A 25,791-nucleotide genomic window follows, 5' to 3' on the forward strand; every position below is an offset into this window, starting at 1 on the left:
TAATTGTATAATGAATGTACTATCAAATGAACGCGCTAAAAACACGATTTTAGCCACTGTGCGACGGCGACAACTAGCCACCACAATTCTATCTTTGAGTCCCTGCAGACAATATTCCATGTATGCTTCCATACCAACGGTGACAGAACCGCAGTCGCCAAACAAGTCGCGGTTGTCGCGTCACGTGTGTTTGGATGATATTTTAGTTGAAAGAATTACAGATTGTTGATTTTCGTCTAAAATAAAAAAAGAATCTCAATTGTATTGTAATTGTAATTGAATTGTAATCACTCGGAAGTGTATTACAAACGATTATATGGGTGATTTTATGAATTGGGCCATTTTTTTCCATTGGAACGTTTTGCACCTTTCTCCTCTACATTACAGCGCTTGGCACTAAACAAAGAGCTTATAAGGATACGTACGCAAGGCAGTAAACAACTGTAAAAAGCCTAATTTAGGCATCTCAATTTATTGTGCTTTTGGGTGGACTCTGCTCAGTTGACAGTTGTACAGTTGTATGAACGTTGCAGAAATTTTCTATTTCATGTGTTCGGGTTTTGGCGAAACCCCACCACACACTTTTTGTGATACTTTGTTCGTAAGGGAAAAACGGTGTATAATTCGTATCTATTTTTGCGTGAAGATGGTTTATGCTTATATCTAGGTAAAAGATTGTGAATTTATACTTGTAACAAATATAAAAAATAATAATAAAAATAAAGCAATACAAAATGTGGGTTAGAGTCTCACCAAGAGGATAATAAAATTTGATTAATTTTCGAAGCAAGTGCTGTGCAAGCCAAGCCAAGGTGATCAATTACCATAGTTTATTTAAAATGGAAATATACGGCTATGAAATAAAATAGTTTTCATCCAATATTGTTGGTTTTCAGCTAAGTTTCCCCGCAAAATTCACCTATTGTGTAATTTTTGTAACGTATCAAGTATTTTTTTAGACTTTTCAACTACCCATCCCTTACATTGTATCGTTTTACTCATACAAGTTAGTTTATTTTTATATAGAACGTAAGGAACAAAAACGTCACCTTCCCGCATTTGTTCTTGTGATATTGGTTTGTAGCATTATTTCATTCAAGTTTTTTTTGACCCATTAGCAATCGAACCACAATAATGACCATGCGTCTCCATCAGCTTAGTGAGCTTTCGCTCTTGATGTCCATCGATTCGGTTCACTTTCTCTTGTGAAGAAAACCAATTATAGAAAACAAATTAAACATGAAAAGATCTGCATAGTAATCAACCCCAATATATTTTTTAAATTAAATGTTCCATATACTATGCAACAGAACATGAAATCTTAGAACATTATATTCTATTGAATTTAGATGGTGTCATACCACATAATGGTAAAATTATATAAACTTGAACTCCCGATACAGAATTAAGGATCAGTACTTCAGATTTCTCTCGAAAAATCTGTATGAGAGGTAATTGACCTTTTCATTCAGCGTCGGTGGATCACAACTCAAAGAATATGCCAAATTTGTTATTGAACACAGCAGCTCAAAGTGCTAAGTCAACTACTTCTGGTGTACCTGTTGCCCAAATATTGCTGCCACCTTTATCAGGCTCATAACTTATTAACGCTATTTAGCCGAAATTCAACCGAATGTTCGGTGATTGCGGTTGAAAGTTGATGATTTGATGATCGATTCCATGCAATCCATTCAAAACAATCTTGGAATACAGGGTCATGCTACTCTATTTGGCGATTACAACCAATCTGCACTTGTTTGGGACCACGACACGACACGAAATCGTCTGTACATTAACATATCTAATCAATGCGCCGCCCTTCTTGATGGTTTTAGTCTCAATGGTTTGAATCAAATCAATGGAATTGTGAAAAGAAATGGAAGAATTCTCGATCTCACACTTATTAGTGATTCTTTATTGCACCAATATGAACTTTTTTTTTGTCTTTATTAGCGAGACTTTCAGCCCTAGGCTGGCTCGTCTCGTAAGCCAATGTAAACTATTCAAATTTATTAAGGTGACTCGGGGAAGCACTACACATCGTGTTATTTTTCCTATCTTTTGTCTCTTTCCAGCATTGTCACCTAGTAACTTTGGAGCGGCGTATTTCGGTTCTAAGTTGTTTGATATAACTGTAAATGTATCAGCATGTAGATTGCGAGTAAGCACGCGCTTCGAATGGGAAGGGGGTCTAACGATGGAAAAAACGTTTAAAGATCCTAAGAAAACTGATTGGGAATCCTACTCAGCTATCCTACGATCCGAAGAGTACATCATAGAAAGTCACATCAAGTCCATAACACAATTGGAAGATGCGTCCAAATCCATTAAAAACAAAATCCTTAACGCCTACCAAGAGAGCTGTCCAACTAAATCAACTAGTTCGAGTAGAGACGTTCCATGGTGGAATAAAACTCTTGAGAAGCTTAGGAAAACTGCGCGTAGGGAGTTCAATCGTGCTAAGCGAACCGGCGATTGGAGCCTATACAGAAAGGCCCTGACGAACTACAACAAAGAAATAAGGTCAGCCAAACGGAAATCGTGGATTCTAATGTGTGAAAGCATAGAGAATACACCCGTAGTGGCCAGACTCCAAAAAACTCTTTCAAAAGACCACTCCAATGGTGTGGGTAGCCTCCGAAAGACGGATGGTTCGCTCACTGTAGAGCCTAGCGATACACTGAGCGAATTGTTAAAGATCCACTTCCCTGATTCAATCCCTGAGTCGAGCATCGGCGACCAAGGCACTGGAATTGCTGTCTCAGATCCACAAGAGATCCAATCATGGGTTGCAAATAAAGGTTGCAAAGGAAGCTTTCACTCGGGCCAGGGTTGAGAGGGCTGTGAGATCTTTCGAGCCATTTAAGTCTCCTGGCATGGATGGAATATTTCCAGCGCTGATCCAAAAAGAGGAGAAAACACTGGTTCCACCCTTGGTTGAGATTTTTAAGGCGAGTCTGATTTTGGGGCACATTCCTAACGATTGGCGTCAAATCCGGGCTGTCTTCATTCCGAAGGCAGGCAAGAGAAATAAAACCAACCCCAAAGCATTCAGGCCGATAAGTTTATCCTCTGTAATGCTCAAAATTATGGAAAAGGTACTATGCGAGTACATAAATCACAAATTTATGAAAGCAATGCCTTTGTCAAAAAACCAATTCGCTTATCAAAGTGGAAAATCTACGATCTCGGCACTACATACGGTAGTTCAAAAAATCGAAAAAACACTTAATGCAAAAGAAATTGCTCTTGTAGCATTTCTTGATATTGAGGGCGCATTCGATAACGCTTCTTATTCGTCTATAGGGTCAGCAATGTTGAGGAGAAAATTCGACCCATGCATTGTTAGCTGGGTACATGCTATGCTAGCTAATCGGAAAATCTCCTCTGAGCTTAGCGGTTCATACATCACTGTTAAAGCAACAAGGGGGTGTCCGCAAGGCGGAGTGCTTTCTCCTTTGTTGTGGTCACTGGTGGTGGATGAGCTTCTAGACAGCTTAGAGAGAAGAGGCTTCGAAGTGGTTGGATATGCTGATGACGTTGTCATTATTGTACGAGGCAAATTCGAAAGTGTTATCGTGGAAAGAATGCAATCTGCCCTTAATCACACTTTTTTCCTGGTGTCAAAAGTATCAACTAGGCATAAATCCTACAAAAACTTCCATTATCCCTTTCACCAAACGGAGAAAGGTACAACTGAAACCCCTTTTCTTGAATCAAACACAATTAGTTTATTCAAGTGAAGTAAAATATCTAGGTGTCATACTCGACGCAAAGCCTAATTGGAACTCTCATCTCCAATCAGTTGTGCAGAAAGGTCTCAATACACTTTGGGTTTGTTCAAAAACCCTTGGTAAAAGATGGGGCCTAAAACCAAGTATGATCATGTGGATATATAAAACCATTGTCCGTCCCAGGACAACTTACGCTTCCCTTGTCTGGTGGCCTAAAACTAATGAGGCTGCTGCAAGGGCTAAGCTCAACAAAATCCAACGCACCGCTTGCATAGCCATCACTGGTGCAGTTCGTAGTACACCCACTTTGGCCCTAGACGCAATGCTTCACCTGCCCCGGTTAGATCAATTCATAAAGCTGGAAGCGGAAAAAAGTGCTCTAAGCTTAAAGAGAACAAAAACACTGCTGTCGGGAGACCTTACGGGTCACCTCAGCATATTAAATGAATTTGCCATAAATCCCGCAATAGGAGTTTGTAGTGACTGGATGGAAACGGAAGTCAATTATGACTTACCTTACGATGTGTTCATTCCTTCCCGCCAGGAGTGGGAAGGAGGTGGACCCAGCGCTCCAACAGGCTCTATAAATTTCTTCACAGATGGTTCGAAAATGAATAATCTGACAGGATTCGGAATCTATGGCCCTAAAACAAAAATGTCTGTCCACTTAGGACAGTGGCCCACAGTATTTCAGGCGGAAATATATGCAATATTAGAATGCGTGTTATTATGCCTGAGGAGAAAGTATAGATTTGCAAAAATATGTATTTTCTCTGACAGCCAAGCGGCACTTAAGTCGCTTAATAACTACACTTGTAACTCAAAGCTAGTGTGGGAATGCATTCTGGCTTTGAAAAACTTATCCATACGCAATCGAGTCTACCTATATTGGATCCCAGGACATACGGGTCTAGAGGGAAACGAGATTGCTGACGAGCTAGCCAGGAATGGATCTAATGAAAGGTTCATTGGCCCTGAGCCCTTCTGCGGGATCTCAGACTGCTCTGTAAAAATGGAACTGAACAAATATATGGTCAGTCAAATCACATCAAACTGAATGCACTTCCCATACGAGCCAATCCAAAAGGCTCGTAACGATTAACCCCACGAAAACCCAACAACTATTAGGTCTCCACAAAAGGGATCTCAACATCTACACCGGTCTAATAACTGGACACTGCCCCTGCAGATACCATCTACAAAAGATCGGAGCAATCCAAACCTCAAATTGCCGCTTCTGTGACGAGGAGAGAGAAACATCAGAACACATTCTCTGCTATTGCAGTGCACTCACCCAACGTAGGTTCAAAGTTCTCAGCAAGCCCTTTTTAGGGCCTGCTGACATATGGATCTTATCCCCCAAGGATGTGGTTGGCTTCATAAAGCTAGTCTCGCCAGAATGGGGGAGTCACATACTGTAACTCAGGATCTCTATTCATCAATAATAGATGGTCTTGAGTTCAGTCGATACCAAGGTATCTCAGTGACAAACATGTTACTGAGATAACTTGCGTATTTCACAGCAAAAGGGTATATCACAATAGTCCTAAAATCTGGACGCAGTGATCTTCACCCGACAAACGAGGAAGAAGGAAGAAGCACGCGCCGGTGATACTTTTTCAAAATCATATTTATTGTAGATAAAAAATGAAGCATTCAATGATGACGATTTGATGATTGTTCGTGCTTCCCGTGTCACCTTAAACCGTTGATTTTTCTTGATCTTGATCATCCTGCTCTTACCGTTAAAGTCAATGGAAGCAATGTTTCGTACAAATGGAAGCATTGCTTGTTTTTTGAAAATATGCCAAGTGGATATGATTTGAATTTTTGAAAAACAAATTTCTTCGGGCTGAGCGAAGCACTTCGCCAAATTGATTGGGACATTTTGAAAGCATCTTGTAACGTAGATGACGGCATTACTCTGTTCGCACAACTGATAACTAGCACCTTGTTTGATTATGTTTCAGTCCATAGGCCCACTCTCAAGCCTCGTGATGCTCGGAAGTATTGCAGAAAACGATGTCCATATGTCAAGAATCAATTTAACAATGTAGGCAACAACTACCGGATTTACAGTATGCTGTTATACTAAAGGTACACAAGGCGCAAGAAAATCTTCGGCAAAACCCCAAACAATTCTAGAGGTTTGTCAACTCCAAACGCAAAGAAAATGACTTACCGGTTCAAATGTTTCTTGAAAACGATTGTTTTCACATTTCAAACGGGCTTTCAAAAATCTCATCCCATCCAATGACGTAGTTAAAAAAGCTTGCAGCGAAACCCAGAATAATCCACCTAGCGATGATGGTACCTTTCTCATGTATTATAAAACAAAATTGCACTTTAGGGAGATTTCAGCTATTTCCGTCAATTTACATTTATTTGCGTTCATTTAAATGCATTGCACCAGTTTTTGAAAAAAAAATTCGTCGAGCTGAGTCGATTGGAATATAACACTATGGGTCTTATATCAAAAGTTCGGTTTTGGAGTGATCCTATAGCTTTTACGTATACTTAGTATACGCGAAAGGCAAAAAGGGGGACAAACAAAATGTAGAAAACTATAGTGGAATAACATCGTTATGCGCTATCTCAAAAGTCTTTGAGATCATCATCTAGAGCTACTACTACCTTAAGAATTTTTCGTCTTTTTAAATACAAAATATTTATGCAGGATCTCAAATCGACGCTGTATATACCGATTTAAAATCAGCATTTGACCGAGTGGATCACAAGATATTTCTAGCAAAATTGGACAAACTGGGGATTTCTTCTGACCGGTTTGAGTCCTATTTTACCAACAGTGAGCTGAGCGTTAAAATCGGTATTCGTCTCAAATAAGTCCGGCGTTCCTCAAGGATGCAACCTAGGCCCACCGCTATTTTTAACCTTCATCAACGAACTGTCCAGGCTATTACTCCCAGGTTATCGGTTATGTTATACAGATGACGTGAAAGTGAAAATTTTCATTGTGGTCAACAGCATCCAAGACTACTGTCTGTTGCAAGAGCTGTTGAATGTTTTCGTTCAATGGTGCTCTCTTAGTATTGTAAAATGCAACGTCCTAACATTTCACCGGAAGCTACGACCAATCGAATTTAACTATACTACCATAAATCAGCATCTCGAGCGCGCGGATCATATTCGTGACCTAGGAGTCATCCTTGATCAAGCTTTTTCATACCGACTCAACTATGAAAACATTATAACCAAGGCCAACAGCCCATTGGGTTTTATCTTCAAACTGACTAGCGCAGAGGTTCCCAATCTTTTTAGAAATGCGACCCACCTAGCTGAATCCCATATTGCTTGCTAGGTCTCAGGTTCCAAATGCATTGATATTTGGAAATTGAATAAAAATTAGTTCGCTTTATGTTGAGTGAATTATAATAATTGGATTTAGATTGGGTTTGGTTTGGATACGATTTGGTTTGGATTGGGTTTTGTTTGGATTATATTTGGTTTTGATAGAATTGGGATAGGATTCAAATTGGATTGGAGTTGGTTTTTAATTGGATTTGGATTGAATTTGGTTTGCATTTGAATTGGGCATAGATTGGACTAACAATTAATTTGGATATGTACGTTATGTGGAAGATATTGATTTGGAAAATGTATTGGAGGTAACCACTTTTCCTTCGATGGGACTCGAACCCATGACCCTACAGTACGCTAGACTGGTGCTTTAACCAACTAAGCTACGAAGGACCTCCGTCGGCCTTCGCAACCTAGCGGCTACTGAACGAGCTCGAGATTCCCAAATTGGACGCATAGTCAAATCACTCGCAATCCATTTCTCAAGCAATTGTGAGGTCACTAGGCAAATAGGCAAATAGGCAATTACCTTTGATTGAACTGAACTTGAGTTGCGTGCTCTTGCCTACGCAATGCGGTCGGGTCTGAGCTTGACGACCGACTGGCAAATAGCTTACACAACCTCACTTGATCAGTACCGTTGCTGATGAAGAATGTGTATAGCCGCCAGACATTCTAAATACTCACGCTCCTCTAATGTGGACGTGTACAATACACATGTGGAAGTATTGGCTTGAGAAATGGATTGCGAGTGATTTGACTATGCGTCCAATTTGGGAATCTCGAGCTCGTTCAGTAGCCGCTAGGTTGCGAAGGCCGACGGAGGTCCTTCGTAGCTTAGTTGGTTAAAGCACCAGTCTAGCGTACTGTAGGGTCATGGGTTCGAGTCCCATCGAAGGGAAAGTGGTTACCTCCAATACATTTTCCAAATCAATATCTTCCACATAACGTACATATTCACATATGAGTTTTCATAACATTGTAAATTAACGTCCAAGTCGGGTGGTTTAATCCCGGAAATAGGCAATTACCTTTGATTGAACTGAATTAATTTGGATTGGATTTTGAACAGACTTGAATTGGTTTTGTATTGATTTGGATTGTATAAGGATTGGATTAAGATTGGATTTGGGTTGGATATGATTGGGATTTTTTTAAATGTATTTCGAATAGATTTGGAGTGGATTTGGGTTAGATTTAGATTGTGTAGGATTTCATTGTATTTACCAAAATTTCTCCCTCTTTCCAGTATTCATATTCTCTTCTTACTCAGATAAAACAAGAAGGCCATCGACTTTGTAAAATTTGTTGTTCTCTAGTCACCCATTCTTTACTTAGATCGAAATCTAATAGCTGGAATAGATTTGTGGTACAAAATAAAAATTCAAGAATTTGATTCTTGCGACCCTCCATTGATCAGGATCGCGACCCACAGTTTGGGAATCCATGGACTAGCGAGTTTCTTGATCCTCTATGCCTCCGGTCATTATGCTGTGCACTAGTTCGCTCTTTACTGGAATCGTGTTCCGTCGTATGGTGTCCATTTCAGACGTCGTGGATTTAAGATTTGAGGATATTCGAAGAAAGTTTGTCAGGTAGGCACCCCGGAACCATCCTTGGCGTGATCCGCAGAATCTGCCGTCCTACGATGATCGTTGCAGGCTACTGGTATTGCAGAGATAAGAAGAAAGAAGATCTATCTCGATGTATTCTGGTCATATTTTGTTCAGGATTCTCTCTTCTTATGTCGATATATTCAAATTCGTGGGCTACAGGTAGAAAGATCTTTCTACAATAAAAAAGGCAAAACAAGATATGATATTTGTTTTGTGTCGTTTTTAATTTAATTTCATTTTCATTTATTTTTTCGTCAGGGGGCAACAAGTTTTTTTTTCAATCTAGTATACATTTCAATTTTCCTCCTATTCTTCGTTCTTTCCTTATTTCGATGGTGCCTTCGATAACGAGATGTAGAGAGGCGACTGTATTAGATAGGTAGTCTGCGTTGGAAAATTGTTATTTCTAAGTTATTTTAATAGATACATGCGAAAAACAGTGACTAGTCGATAAATTAATCATACTTCTATAACTCGCCGAGTTGAAAGTGAAAATATACACAAAAAAAAACCAGATTAATCCACCTAGCGGTGATGATGCCTTTCTCGTGCGGTAAAAAAAAGTATTTTGGGCATTACTTCTGAGCCCATCGTCCGATCGGGCCAATTTTCAATAGGAAATAATGGGACAAGATTCTGCGTCGAATGCAACCTGTTCAACCGGTTTAGGGTAAGTGCATTAAAAGTGAGCTAGACTTTTTTACGCGCTTTTTTACGAGAAAAAGTATTTTGGCCATAACTACCAAGCCCATTGTCCGATCCGTCCAATTTTCAATAGGAAACAATGGGGCAGAATACTGCGTTGAATGCAGCCTGTTGTGAGGGAATCCGTTTAGGGTAAGTGCATTAAAAGTGAGCTAGACTTTTGAACGCGCTTTTTTATGAGAAAAAGTATTTTGGCCATAACTCCCAAGCCCATAGTCCGATCTGGCCAATTTTCAATAGGAAACAATGGGGCAGAATACTGCGTCAAATGCAACCTGTTGCGAAGAAATCGGTCAGGGGTAAGTACAAAAAAAGTGAGCGAGACTTTTTTACGCGCTTTTTTATGAGAAAAAGTATTTTGGTCACAACTCCCAAGTCCATAGTCCGATTCGGCCACTTTTCAATAGAAAATAAAGGGACAGAATACTGCGTCAAATGCAACCTGTTGCGAAGAAATCGGTCAAGGGTAAGTACAAAAAAAGTGAGCGAGACTTTTTTACGCGCTTTTTTATGTGAAAAAGTATTTTGGCCATAACTCCCAAGCCCATAGTCCGATCTGGCCAATTTTCAATAGGAAACAATGGGGCAGTATACTGCGTTGAATGCAACCTGTTGCGAAGAAATCGGTCAAGGGTAAGTACAAAAAAAGTGAGCGAGACTTTTTTACGCGCTTTTTTATGAGAAAAAGTATTTTGGCCATAACTCCCAAGCCCATAGTCCGATTCGGCCAATTTTCAATAGGAAATAAAGGGACAGAATACTGCGTCAAATGCAACCTGTTGCAAAGAAATCGGTCAAGGGTAAGTACAAAAAAAGTGAGCGAGGCTTTTTTACGCGCTTTTTTATGAGAAAAAGTATTTTGGCCATAACTCCAAAGCCCATAGTCCGATCTGGCCAATTTTCAATAGGAAACAATGGGGCAGAATACTGCGTCAAATGCAACCTGTTGCAAAGAAATCGGTCAAGGGGAAGTACAAAAAAAGTGAGCGAGACTTTTTGCTCTTTTGGTGCGCACATACACACACACATACACACACACACACACACGCACACACACACAGACATCACCTCAATTCGTCGAGCTGAGTCGATTGGTATATAACACTATGGGTCTCCGAGCTTTCTATAAAAAGTTTGTTTTTGGAGTGAACATATAGCATTTACGTATACTTAGTATACGAGAAAGGCAATAAAGCAGATATTGCACACTTCCATGACCTATCACGGAACAAATATTTCAAACAAATCGTCACCCATGAAACGCGGAATATCTTGCGCCGTTTTTTTTTCGTGTGGAACATAATTGTACTAAAAGTAACTGTATTTTGAGTGCATCTTGCGAATCTTAAGCGGAATGAAAGTTAAAGGAATCGCTGCTCAAGGTGCTTATTGAATTATTTACAGTAGTTGTGTAGTCAATCAGTCTGTTTAATTTAAATATTTAATTAAAAAAAATAGCTGGACGGATTTTGATCCTTTTATTTGGAATTCCAAATGAATAATCCCAAATAAATATCTGTGGTAACGGATGTAAGAGATGCCACTATCATACAATAGTCCAGGCCTGTTCATTCATTTCATTTATTTAGTCTACATCTAAACAGATAACACTGAATCAACAATTTGACGCCACAATCCGAGGCCGCATCTCTCCATCCTCGATTACGCCCCACGCTCGCCAAGTCGCTTTGCACCTGGTCTGCCCATCTCGCTCGCTGCGCTCCACGTCGTCTCGTACCTGCCGGATCGGAAGCGAACACCATCTTTGCAGGGTTGTGTCCAGCATTCTTGCAACATGTCCTGCCCATCGTACCCTTCCGGCTTTAGCTACCTTCTGGATACTGGGTTCGCCGTAGAGTTGGGCGAGCTCATGGTTCATTCTTCGCCGCCACACACCGTCTTCTTGCACACCGCCAAAGATGGTCCTAAGCACCCGTCTCTCGAATACTCCGAATGCTTGCAAGTCCTCCTCGAGCATTGTCCATGTTTCATGTCCGTAGAGGACAACCGGTCTTATTAACGTCTTGTACATGACACATTTGGTGCGGTGGCGAATCTTTTTTGTCCGCAGTTTCTTCTGGAGCCCGTAGTAGGGCCCGACTACTACACAGATGATGCGCCTTCGTATTTCACGACTGACATTGTTATCAGCCGTTAGCAAGGATCCGAGGTAGACGAATTTCTCGACCACCTCGAAGGTATCCCCGTGATTGGGTGTTATGTGTGGTAGAAATTGGAACAGTTTCCCTACTACCTAGTAATTAAATCGCTATCATTTTTTAGACTTAAGTTCACACCACTTCAAATAACTATTTCCAAGTGCTGCCGAAATCGCCGGCAGCGAAACTTCAACTTTGTGATTTATTCGAAAAGACGTTGAAAAGTGCCCTGGAAGATGATTCATCAAAAAAGTTCGGCTCTTTTAAGCTGGATCAACCGTCGAACGGGTATAAGAATCGCAACTTCTTGCTAACCGGAAGCATCATTACCATAGCAAAATAAAAAATAAAAAACAATCCTCATTAATTGAATCAGGATCGTGGAAAAGCCGTAAATTGCGCAGTGCTGGAAATGTTTCCCTCTCCATCGCAAGGTTCTATCTTGCGCCAAGATGAGCAGTTAGGGAGAATTAAACGAGTTGTCGGGGAATGAAGATGTTCGTTATTCAATGGCGTAAATAGGTGGATACTTGATAATTAGATAGCAATTCAAAACGTTTAACGTACTCGTACATACTTACGATTAATCCGTGTTCTGGGAAATAAGATTTCTGCTAGGGAAGTATGACTGACGATGGAAAGAAAAATTGACCGTCTGCATCCCCACACACTGACCGACCACGAAATGAAATGAATACTTTTTCTAGGGCTCATTTAATGCCGTTTTTTCATTTTCCGTTTTCATCAAATTGCTTCGCATTTTTAATGGGACAACGAGGAATTCCTTTTCCGTTGATTGCTTCATGGTTTGACCCAAAAAAGATAAATTGGAGAGAAAAATTGTTTACGATTTTTTTGCGTTGCTTTAAACGAAGTTAGCTGCGAATGTTGGGAACATTGAAGCGTGCAGGCCTGTCTGTTCTCATTCATATATTGATTCCTTCCAATTTTTTTTCAATTACTTTCAAGTTTAAATGAACCGAGATTTTATGAATGGGATTTATTAATGGTCGATGTCTAAGTTAATGTTAATGTCGAGATACGTATCTGCAAAGATAACAAAACTGTAGTGGAATTAAATGGAAAATACTAAATTCGTCTTAGACGGTTGAATACTTTCCACTAAAAAGAGCTTTAAATATTTTTTTTTTAAGAATCCACAAAACACAAAACCCATCTAAACTAGATGTTTGTTCTGTACTTATAAGTTCATGTAGTTTTCGGTGCATTGGACTTATTAGGACCGCATTCCACCCTATTAGGACCGCATTCTGGCGTAGCCAGAAAATTGGTCTAGGTTCAATTGGTTCAATGTAAGTTATTGTTTAATTTTTATTCCTTTGTCGCACAGAACAGAAAAATCTAGCAAAATTTTATTATACTTGCGCGCAAGTTTCAAATACTATTTGATTCAGCTCCAACGAATTATTTTGCCATATTTTTAATTGAATTTAGGTAATGTTCATGGATTAAGCCTTATGTATAATAAGAAAGTATAAATCCTTGATTTGGGGTATCTCTCTCTATGATTTTCATAGAATAAAGTTGCGTCAATCTGTATCAAAACCTAAATCCCCATGCAATTTCAATTGAAAGTACTTGTTTCCGGTTCACGCAATCACTCGAAGTGAACCTTTCCATCGGTCAGGTTTCGACTGCACACGCAAAGCAATTTACCTTCGCAAATAGTACGGTGGTGCGGGTTTCCGGTTCACCGAGTGTCTGAAGCATGAACATCAGCGCAGACAAGGGAATCTAATCAAAATATTGTCGTACTTAATTGGCAATTTGAATTCACTCACGCCTTGCCACAGCTCGATGCCACAATTTGATCGGAAACGATTCGAGACTTGTGTTCGGCGGAAAGAACACATCACCGTCTGCAGCAGCGTGGCATTGGAAGAGGTTCTCAATTTCGGTGTTGAGGGTTCACTCACAGTAAGCTTCACAGCTTCTCGTGAACGTTCAGAAATTAACTAAAACAATACAATCGAAAAGTTGGTTAACCTCGATTAGTAAAATGTCTCGAATATCTATCAGTAATCTTCTTCGTATTGTAAGTATACCACTGTCACCACAATCAGTGCCATCAAAATGTGATTCGCATCCTCAGTTAAAGTCACGTTGCTGCGTCAGTTGCTGTCGGTTTTCCTAACTGGTGTTGCGAAATCGAGCAAAAAAGCAAGACCCGGATTGTACCAGGAAGGCGGCAGATGGAAACATTTTTTGATAAATTTGACAACAAATGTGAACCATCCGTCACCGCAATAACAGCGACAGCAGCAGTCAGTCAGTCAGTCAGTCAGTCAGTCGGTGCTGGTGTGATTCGTTCTGCTCGTTTGCGATCAACGCGGTACACTGCGGGGTGAATAGTCAAAATAATTGCCACAATTATTATTGTTTTATGTCACTATTTGTATTTTGTCGAGTAACGATAAATTGTTTGAAATTTTGATGGAATGCGAGCAAAATTGTTGCGATAAAAGCAACGGTTGCAATTATTCAAAAGTTTGATTGGATCATTAGTTTACGATGGAACATTAAAGAAATACGTGCGTAAAATCTTGTCTGAATTCTGGTTACCCATTTGGCTCAGCAACACCACCGTGCATCATCAGAGACAGTAACCTGAGTTTTGCAAAGGCTTCGACCAGGGTTCTTATTATTATTCTTATTATTCACCTTGGCTTCGACGATGCTTTTCCTTTGCCACTAGGTAGGTAGGTTACTGTGATGTTCAATTTGGTGTATGATGGGAAGATTGATGCAATTTAGAAGAAAATTGATGGGTTATGCTGAATGTATAGTAAATCTGCAATAATGATAATTTGGAGTTTGCTGTATTTGACTAAGGCTACAGTAAAATTTCAATGCAAAGATATTAGAAATTTTTGTGTAAAAACTGCCTTCAAAACGCAAAATTTTCCATAAACTTTAATTTCATCTTGGAAATCTAAAAAATATCAGTACATTCAAAGTTAATTGCCTATATGCCGGGTATTAAGCCACCCGGTGTGGAAATTAATTACTATGTCTGAAACTTGATTATGCATATGTACAACATGTGATAGATTTAGTTCGGAAATGATATTGGAGGGTAACCGCCCCTTCGGTGAGCTTTGATCCCACGACCCCAGTTCGCATGACAGGTGCTTTCCCTACTAAGCTACGAAAACGAAGGACCTCCGTCGTCCACCGCAGCTTAGCGGGTACTGATGAAACCAAATTCCCAGCACCAGGTACCAGCCGATCTCTCGCAATACATTTTCAGAACCAACTCTCTCATATGAATTTTTGTACACGGCACGGCAAATGCTGGGTAAAGCGTACCATTGGTACTTCGCGTACCTGAAGGATTAAAACAGACCCCATCTCGCGGTCCTTAGCCTCTTACCCAGCAACTCCTATCCCTACCTCTCGCGGTGCTGGCCGGGATACGAGCAACCTTAGGGAAGATCAGGTAACCAACCCCGGTGGGAACTATGGTCGTATGCTGACATGGAAGGGGGGGTTTGCTCCTCTCCGGAGGTGCAAATCTTATTGAGCGTCTGTTCTCCTTGTCAGGATCGGCTCACAACAGCGTTTGTTCTCCATGCTAGGTGCGGCTGATCATCGTCCGAGTGCCAGCGAGGGACTCTAAGTGAAACTGTGCACCATGGTCCACCGGAAATAAGGAGGAATGGTCCTCCGGAAATTAAGGGGTTTGGTGTCAGGCCCTGCAAGCCAGCCTTTAAAAAATCATAAGCAACGAACAATCAACAAGAGAGTACGGACCGGAACCATCGGCGAAGTCCACTGCGACGAAAAGGGACTAGCGATTGGAAACTCGGTTCGTGGAACTGCAAATCTCTCAACTTCATCGGGAGCACACGCATACTCGCCGATGTGCTCAAGGACCGTGGATTCGGCATCGTAGCGCTGCAGGAGGTTTGTTGGAAGGGATCAATGGTGCGAACGTTTAGAGGTGATCATACCATCTACCAGAGCTTGTTACCGAAAATGGTACCAACGAGCAAACATCGGCACAGTTGCATACCGTTAAAATTCTAGGGAATAATTTCTAGGCATTTGGCCTACTTTGATATTTAGAGTGCAAATCTGTCCTATCCCCCTTCCCACTTTTCGCCTGATTCAACAAGAAAAAAGGCAACACCATATCCGCTGCCGAAGCCGACAATGAATGGGGTAGGAGATAATCGAAAAAATCGGGGATCCGAAGAGGTAGCGATGAACTGAGCGGGGAGTCGTGATCAGAAAGCCGTCGAGTAAAGACCTGCAAATTAAGAAGATTCCCGTAGAAGGCAGTGATCCATACTCACGTGGTACTGAGATCGTGTGATTTGGCCAAGTAGTGCAGACAGTGTTCGTGAGTGGCTTACAATCATCGAAGGGTTAAATTCCCGGAAAGGTGCAGGACCGACAAAGAAACCCTTGCGCGTCGTTAAGTGGTGCCGAGTTTGCCGAGAAGAAGCCTCGACAAGTAGCTAAGCCCTCGCCCTCGTGTTTTACCACTACGGCCACGCCGGCTGTTCCCTCTACGAGCAACGATCCGGTCCCGTCTACAAAATCGCAGAGCCCTCGTCCTCGTGCTTGTCCATTGCGGCCACGCCGGCTGTTTCCTCCGCAAATCTATGATCCGGACTCGCCGAGAAGAAGCCTTGGCGAGTAGAAAGCCCTCGTACCCGAGTTTTATAACTACGGCCACGCCGGCCGTTTTCTCCACGAAGCCACGATCCGGTCCCGTCGACAGCGAACCCGTCGAGAAGAAGAAGCCTCGGTACCGCCGAAAGCCAACCCGAGAAGCAGAATCGTTGGCAAATTGCAGAACCCTCGTCCTCGTGTTTGTCCGACTGCGGCCCCGCCGGCTGTTCTCGCCACGAATCCACGGTCGGGTACCGCCGAGAAGAAGCCTCGACAAGTAGCAAGGCCCTCGTCATCGTGTTCAACCTTTCGGCCACCCCGGCTGTTCACTTCGCGAAGCCAGAATCCGGCCTCGCCGGTAGTCAAACCAACGAGAAGAAGCCGCCGCCTCGAATACCCGCCGAGAAGAAGCCTCGACAAACAGCAAAGCCCTCATCATCGTGGTCAACCTTTCGGCCACGCCGGCTGTTCACTTCGTGAAGCCGAAATCCGATCCCGCCAGCAGGCCAACCCGCTCGTCGAACCCCACCACCCTAGCCTTCGTGCCCAAATAGCAGCCCAGCCGGCTATCGGCGATAATGAACAGTCGTCCAAGGTACGTCACCCGCGCGCATGTCGCCAATGGGCCCCTACGTTTTAATCGGCCGCATCCATTCCTTATCCCTGTTTACTAACCCACTCCTGGCACTATGAATTGGAAAAAATAAATTATATAAAAATGTATTTGAACGGTAAATTTCTTTCATACGCTATCCCTATGCATGTAAGTGCGTCGTTGTCTTGTCCTCTTTCTGCTATTCCCTCGTGAATCCCTTGAGCAGGTAAGGCAACCCTGAGAACCCCAAAGGTGAGCTAGTTTGGGACGTTTGGACGTCCACTGCATAGACGGCGGACGTCACTAGCAGTTACAAGCTGCGGCAACACACACGAGCTGGGAACAGCTTTTATAGTGATGAGCGATATGCAAAGGCGCGTGATCGGGTGGTGGCCGATCAATGAAAGAATGTGCAGGTTGAGGATCAAAGGCCAGCATAATCAACGTCCTTAGCCCACACTTCGGAAGCACTGGTGATGATAAGGACGCATTCTACGCGCAGTTGGAACGTGAGTACGATAGCTGCCCAAGCCACGACGTCAAAATCATCATAGGAGATTTGAACGCTCAGGTTAGCCAAGAGGAGGAGTTAGACCGACTATTGGGAAGTTCAGCGCACACCGGCTGACGAACGAAAACGGCCTACGACTAATTGATTTCGCTGCCTCCAATAATATGGCCATTCGCAGCACCTACTTCCAACACAGCCTTCCGTATCGGTACACTTGGAGATCACCACTGCAGACAGAATCACAAATCGACCACGTTCTGATTGATGGATGGCACTTCTCCGACATTATCGACGTCAGGACATATCGTGGCGCTAACATCGACTCTGACCACTATCTGGTGATGGTGAAACTGCGCCCAAAACTATCCGTCATCAACAATGTTCGGTACCGACGACCGCCGCGGTACGACCTAGAGCGACTAAAGCAACCTGATGTCGCCACTGCATACGAGCAGCATCTCGCGGCAGCGTTGCCGGAAGAGGGTGAGCTCGATGGGGCCCCTCTTGAGGACTGCTGGAATACAGCGGGTATGTGGGACGAAGTCGACGGAACGATTGGTTCGACGAAGAGTGCAGACAGATTCTGGAGGAGAAGGACGCAGCGCGGGCGTTCGCGCTGCAGCAAGGTACCCGGCAGAACGTGGAGTGTGATAGACGGAAGCGGAGACAGCAGACCCGCCTTTTTTAGGAGAAGAAACGCCGCCTGGAAGAAGCGGAGTGCGAGGAGATGGAACAGCTGTGCTGTTCTCAAGAAACACGCAAGTTCTACCAGAAGCTCAACGCATCCCGCAAAGGCTTCGTGTCGCGAGCCGAAATGTGCCGGGATAAGGATGGGAGCATCTTGACGGACGAACGTGTGGTGATCGAAAGGTGGAAGCAGCACTACGAGGAACATTTGATTGGCGCTGAGAGTACAGGCAGTGAAAGTCAAGGCAGCGGAGGAGACGACTACGTCAGTTCAGCGGACGATGGAAGCCAACCAGCCCCCACTTTGAGGGAAGTTAAGGATGCCATCCAACAGCTAAAGACCAATAAAACAGCTGGTAAGGATGGTTTCGGAGCTGAGCTCATCAGGATGGGCCCGGAAAAGCTAGCCACTTGCCTGCACAAACTGATAGTCAGAACCTGGGAAACTGAACAGCTACCAGAGGAGTGGAAGGAAGGGGTTATATGCCCCATCTACAAGAAAGGCGACAAGCTGGAGTGTGAGAACTTTCGAGCGATCACCATCCTTAATGCCGCCTACAAAGTGATATCCCAGATCATCTCCCGTCGTCTGTCACCATTAGTGAATGAGTTCGTAGGAAGTTATCAAGCCGGCTTCGTTGACGACCGCTCGACAACGGACCAGATCTTTACTGTACAGCAAATACTCCAAAAATGCCGTGAATACCAGGTCCCAACGCATCATCTGTTCGTTGATTTCAAGGCGGCATACGACAGTATAGACCGCGTAGAGCTATGGAAAATTATGAACGAGAACAGCTTCCCTGGGAAGCTTACCAGACTGATCAAAGCAACGGTGGATGGTGTGCAAAACTGTGTGAAGATTTCGGACGAACACTCCAGTTCGTTCGAATCACGCCAGGGACTAAGACAAGGTGATGGACTTTCGTGCCTGTTGTTCAACATTGCGCTAGAAAATGTCATGCGGAGAGCCGGGTGTAACAGCCGGGGTACGATTTTCAACAGATCCAGTCAATTTATTTGTTTCGCGGATGACATGGACATTGTCGGCCGAACATTTGCAAAGGTGACAGAACTGTACACCCGCCTGAAACGTGAAGCAACAAAAGTTGGACTGGTGGTGAATGCGTCAAAGACAATCACATGCTTGTAGGCGGAACCAAGCGCGACAGGGCCCGCCTGGGAAGCAGTGTTACGATAGACGGGGATACCTTCGAGGTGGTCGAGGAATCCGTCTACCTCGGATCCTTGCTAACGGCTGATAACAATGTCAGTCGTGAAATACGAAATCGCATCATCTGTGGAAGTCGGGCCTACTACGGGGTCCAAAAGATACTTCGATCAAAAAAAGATTCGCCACCGCACCAAATGTGTCATGTACAAGACGTTAATAAGACCGGTTGTCCTCTACGGACATGAAACATGGACAATGCTCGAGGAGGACTTGCAAGCACTCGGAGTATTCGAGAGACGGGTGCTTAGGACCATCTTTGGCGGTGTGCAAGAAGACGGTGTGTGGCGGCGAAAAATGAACCATGAGCTCGCCCAGCCCAGAACCCAGTATCCAGAAGGTAGCTAAAGCCGGAAGGGTACGATGGGCAGGGCATGTTGCAAGAATGCCGGACAGCAACCTTGCAAAGATGGTGTTCGCTTCCAATCCGGCAAGTACAAGAAGGCGTGGAGCGCAGCGATCGAGACGGGCAGACCAAGTGCAAAACGACTTGGCGAACATGGGGCGTATTCGAAGATGGAGAGATGCGGCCTCGAACCGTGTATTGTGGCGTCAAATTGTTGATTCAGTGATATCTGTTTAGATGTAGACTAAATAAATGAAATGAATGAACCAGTTCGGCCGCTAGACATTTTCTGACGTATGTTCCTTTCAGTGGAGAAATGAAGCATTTCACATAGCAATAGAATTTTCTTTGTTCGTATACGTTAATGATATACCCATCGAGTGTGAGTTTGAAGAAACCCTCGACTATCAATCAGCCAACTATGAGAACATTAAACAAAAATTGAAGAATATCAACTGGCAAGCAGTTTTAAGGAACGAATCGAATGTAGATAAAGCGACAGAAATATTTTATAGCACATTTTATAGCACAGATGGTAGAATAGGCAACAATTCTGAGGAAATATGTAATCTGTTTGCTGATTTTTTCAAGAAGTATACACCACACACTCAGAAACAGACAGAGATCGTGACTTTTTATTTTACCCAGAGTTCTCAAATGACGTTGGCGTCAATCACATAAACGTGCATGACATTAGTTATGCCTTGAAACATCTGGATGCATCTAAGGGCTCTGGGCCTGATGTGATACCTCCAGTGTTTATTAAAACTCTAGCAATTGAACTCACATCCCCATTGTTCTGGATTTTCAACAAGTCGCTGGAATCTGGATGTTTCCCTAAAACATGGAGAAATTCATTTCTAGTTCCAATATTTAAATCGGGTGCAAAATCAAACGTCCGTAACTACCGCGGTATTGCCCTTATATCGTGCATACCTAAATTGTTCGAAGCAATTGTTAATGAAAAAATGTTCGTCCAAATTAAAAATCGAATCACTTCTATGCAGCGGCTTTTACAAAGGTCGTTCAACTGCCACAAATTTAACAGAATTTGTTAATTATTCTTTAGAAGCTATGGATGAGGGTCATCATGTAGAAGCCTTATACAAAGATTTCAGCAAATTATTTAATCGCGTTGATATACCCATGCTTCTATTCAAATTACAGAAGATGGGAATTCAACCTAAACTTCTTCAATGGCTTGACTCGTATTTAACCGGTCGTGTTCAAATAGTAAGATTCAAAACAAAAACATCAGACTCTATAAAAGCTTCTTCTGGAGTTCCGCAAGGATCTCATTTAGGACCATTACTTTTCATATTATTTGTGAATGATCTCCCCTTCGTTCTTAATAATTTGAAAGTCTTAATTTACGCAGATGACATGGAACTGTCTCTGAAAATTAAAATTGCCGAGGATATCGTAATATTCAAAGCCGAAATACTGGTATTCCATACATGGTGTAACAAAAGCCTTCTACAATTAAATATCAAGAAGTGCAATTTAATAACCTTTAGTAGAAAACGAAACGTACCTAGCGTAAATATCAGTTTTGACAATCAAAGTGTAGGAAGGTGTGATAGAGTAAGAGACCTGGGGCTGGGAGTAATATTGGGTTCAAAACTCCCTTTCACTGATCATTATAACACTATTTTAAGCAAAGCCAATAACATATTAAGTTTCATAAAACGATTTTGTTACAATTTCCTGGAACCATACACCATAAAGACATTATATACTGCTTACGTAAGGCCAATTTTAGAATATTGTAGCATAGTTTGATCCCCTTTCTCAACTATACATGCAGATAGAATTAGAGATGGGCTTTAAGATCCGGAACCGTTTAAATGATCCGGATCTTTGAAGTGAGTGAATGATTCGAGGCTCACTTTTTGAAAGATCCGGTTCACCAGATCAGTAAACTATCTAACATTTTGTAATCGAATGACAAAATTAAATGTTTATTGTAGGTTCTCTATATATTTTTTGTCTTTATTTGAGATTTTTTCAGCCCTATGCAGGCTCACCTCTATTCTCTATACATGGTTTATTCGCTTGTGAGGAGTGAAATTATTATCTGTACGGGTCAGAAGTGTGGTCCTGAATGACACCCGTTTCACCATTTTGCATTCTCCTTATGTTTTGATCTAAAGATCCGATCCGTATGAAAGATCCGGATCATTAGACTGAATGAACTAAATCTCATCCGTTCAACGAAGTGATCCGTTCTGCCCATCTCTAGATAGAACAGAGTCAGTTCAAAAACAATTTTTATTATATGCACTTCGTAAGTTAGGATGGGTCGTATTTTCATTGCCACCATATGTAGCTCGTAGCAAGGTTATTGATATTCAAACACTGAAAGTACGTCGTGACTATGCCATGGTATCTTTTATAAACAATATTGTCTCCCAAAGAATTGATTCCCCACAGCTATTATCAGAACTGAACCTTTCTATACCGTCACGACAACTGCGATATCGACAAATATTCTCCGTAAACTATCATCGCACAAACTATGCCAAATATGGACCTTTGAATCAGATGATGCTCACTTTAATAAATATTGTAATAATATTGATTTAACTATGTCAAAAATGCAACTAAAACACTTCTTTCCACGTATCTTAAGTTAATGGCACTCTATTAGAACATAAGAACATTATATAATATTTCAAAGAACTATTATCAGTTAAGGCTACCAATGTAACTAGGTCTACAAAATTGATTGACGACAATAAATAAAAAAAAAAATAAAAAAAAGTCGAATGAGAGATGCAGCCATATAACCTGTTCGGCCATACGACATTATCTGCCGTATGGCTTATCCGATCTAATGTCTTTTGGCCAAAAGAGTTACGGCCTAATGGCTTGTTCGGCTAAATAAAATATTCCGCAAACACTTTAGGCCTAGTGGTCTCCGGGAGGATTTTAGTTTTTGTCGGCCAACAATACTCCTAGTCCATATTCAAATTCAAAATTGTAAACTTTGCTCATTGAATACTCTGCTCTGCTAAACTATTACCGTTTTGACTCAAGTTCCGAATATGCCGCATATTCCCAACACTCGCTTTTAAACGGCTATTTTGACTTTATTCGTGTAATTTTCTCCACAGGAGGTTGGTAATCTTGATCTTCAGTGCGGAAAACTAATGAACGTTTTAGGGCGCTAAAACGCCAGTGTAGTGTTCGGAATATGAGTCATGTTCGGGATTTGAGCCAAAAGGATAGAGGGCAGTTGAAATTATTTTGGTGCGTATTAAAATCGCAACTTCATTCAACATGAGTAGGTAATTAAAGCAACGAATTATAAATCACTAGGTGAACCTGCCCGATCTCGCTCGGGTTTTATTTTTGATCTGTCAATCATTTAGTTGATTACAGCGTCGCACTCTAGATCGATTTCAGTTCGAGCTTGATGGCTTGCTTGAGAACTCAAAAGGCGTTGTATTTCAACAATTTTCCAACTGTCTATGCCTAATTGATGAAATCTTGGTATATATAAACACAACTGATCCCAACTTACCAAACTGACAATCTACAAATCGCTCATTAGACCGGTAGTCCTCTTTCCTCTACGGACACGCACCAACGCGCACTCGGAGTTGTCGAAAGGAAAGTGCTGCGTACCATCTATGGTGGGGTGCAGATGGCGGACGGTACGTGGAGGAGGCGAATGAACCACGAGTTGCATCAGCTGTTGGGAGAACCATCCATCGTTCACACCGCGAAAATCGAACGACTGCGGTGGGCTGGGCACGTAGCCAGAATGTCGGACAATAGCCCGGTGAAAATGGTTCTCGACAACGATCCGACGGGCACAAGAAGGCGAGGTGCGCAGCGGGCAAGATGGATCGATCAGGTGGAAGATGACTTGCGGACCCTACGTAGACTGCATGGTTGGTGACGTGTAACCATGGACCGAGACGAATGGAGAGAACTCTTATATACCGCACAGGCCACTTCGGCCTTAGTCTGAATAAATAATAATAATAACTGATCCCAAGACGAATCAATCAGTGAGGAAATCTTGAAAATCGGTCACCCCGTTCGTGAGTTAAATTGCCCCAAAGCAAACTTATTTTTATACCTATATAGAAAAAGATTAAAAACTATATATTTTTATTTTTTTCTCATGGTAATTCCCATATGAATGTGAATCTTGTCTGCGCCACATTAGAATCGACCCTAAGCTGATAGACTGAACTTTATATCCCTATGGTGCGTCGTATCCTACATTCGGCCCCTTTTTCTGAGACAAAACGACTTTTGTGGTACTTCTCAAATTATGTAGGTTATGCAAACATGTATCAAAATAATGGCACCGAATAAAAATTGAAAACTCCATATTTGTCATGAAGTATCTAAAGAATTGACGAGGAAACTACCCTCTTGCGACACTATAACCTTTGGTATACCACGCACTAGACGTGTGCATTGGTACGAAAATCAACGGCGGCAGCGTTTGTCAACATTTTTATGATATTTATGATGTAATTCTCAAAGATTTTACAAAATATTTATTTGGAAATTATTTTCAGATTTTCCGCGGAACTACTTTGAAGTTTCGAGAATTCTTTGGAATTTCAAAGGTTTTTGAATTCTCAAAGAAATTCTTCGAAATTTACATAAGAAAATCTTCAGAACTTTCACGGAAAATTCTACTAAATTTCTGCAGGAAAATGTTTTATCCACGGAAAGTTCCCGCTGAGTTTCTATTGTGTATCCTTCTAAAAATATCTAGAAACATATATTCTTCAGGAATATCCGCTGGATACTCTAAGGAGTTTTCACAGGAATCTCTTTGAAATTGTCTCGAGAAGTTCCCTGGAATTTACACGAAAATTTTTCAGAGCTTCCAAATCAAGCTTGTTTGAAATCTTCTAATTGTTTGGAATTTCCATTTTGAATTTGTTCCAAATTTATTGGAATTTTATAAATTTTCATGGAAAACTGTATTTCAACGGATTTTTTCCGGAATTTTAAAGGAAATTCTTTGGATTTCTACGGGAAACGCTTTACATTGCCTAGAGGAAATTCTTCGGGAATCCAATGAGATATTATTAAAAAAGGAGAAGGGCTGGTTGGCCGATAATATTCGGCGGAAAGACATTTAGCAGAATAGCACGTTAAGCCGAAAGCCATCTAGCCGATTTGCATTTGGCTGAATGTTTGGGCGACACGGTTATACATCGAAAACGGTTTGGCCGAAAAATTTAATTTGGCCAAAGCGACAGCTGTTAACCCTAACAGACCGAAAATGCCGTTTTGCCGAAATGGTCGTTTGACAGAAAGGGTTATTTGGCCGAAAATGTCATTTGGCACATCCGGTCATACTTCCAGACAGTGATGTAAATGTCAAAGAAATGTCATGAGATTGCCATTCTCATTCTGTTTTCATAAGATATCTACAATTCAGATTTTTTGATTCAGATGTAATGCTTAAAGGATCCTAGAACTTTGTCAAACAGATCATTGTTCTAAATTCAAAGTGTGAGGCATGAGAACGAAAATAAAAAATGTCATGGAATGTCATGACATTTATATCATTTGACACTAATACGGCTCTCAATGACCAGTTAGAAAAAGTTCAAGGATTCTTCAAGGGCTACATGTTTGTATATAAAACACAATTGTAAATAAACTGCTTCCAAATGTTGAATTTCTGAAAGAGTAATATGGTCAAGAATGTCCACTAGATTGTATAGAGAGGAAAAAAAGTTGTCGAATTCTAAGGGGCACCCCTCAGGATTGTGCTTTTGGATGATAAAATCAATCTCTGAAATTTTCAGCTCAATCGCTTGTTGCATAAGCTGGCGCATTTGAACTTAAGTTTGCATGGGGGTTCCAGCTCAAATACATAGGAAAATACACCTCCGTCACTCTTTCGTTCAAAAAATTGGTTCAGTATGCCCGATTGAGCTCAGAATTGCAACAAAGGTAGTTGATATGTTAAAGATCAATTCCACAGAATATTATTCGATGATTAATTGAAGATTTACATAGTTTTTGGTTGAATTCCAATAAATTATTGATTGACATGAAAAACATACTCATGTAATCAAAGATGCCTGTGATGTGTGTTTTGGGGCGCATCCAAACATATGAAAACGCACGCGCGACAAATCACATATCTCAGCCACCTTTGATAACATGTGCACGTTTTTCATGGCAATCAATGAATTTTAAAGCACATAACCAAATTCATAATAAATCAGCCGGAATTTAACTTTAGCATATCAACTGCC

At 41.7% G+C, this 25,791-nt stretch overlaps 1 protein-coding gene and 1 non-coding gene across 3 annotated transcripts in view; both read right to left on the reverse strand.

The window, feature by feature from the left end:
- LOC134217785 (uncharacterized) overlaps positions 1–25,791 on the reverse strand; it is a 244,528-nt gene that overhangs the window by 104,459 nt on the left and 114,278 nt on the right. The gene's annotated exons all lie outside the window — the stretch shown is intronic.
- On the reverse strand, positions 7,371–7,445 carry Trnaa-agc (transfer RNA alanine (anticodon AGC)). The gene has a single exon. It is a non-coding gene; the product is annotated as a tRNA-Ala (tRNA).

This window comes from Armigeres subalbatus, chromosome 2, assembly GCF_024139115.2.
Source record: "Armigeres subalbatus isolate Guangzhou_Male chromosome 2, GZ_Asu_2, whole genome shotgun sequence".
In the NCBI taxonomy this organism is placed as follows: domain Eukaryota; kingdom Metazoa; phylum Arthropoda; class Insecta; order Diptera; family Culicidae; genus Armigeres; species Armigeres subalbatus.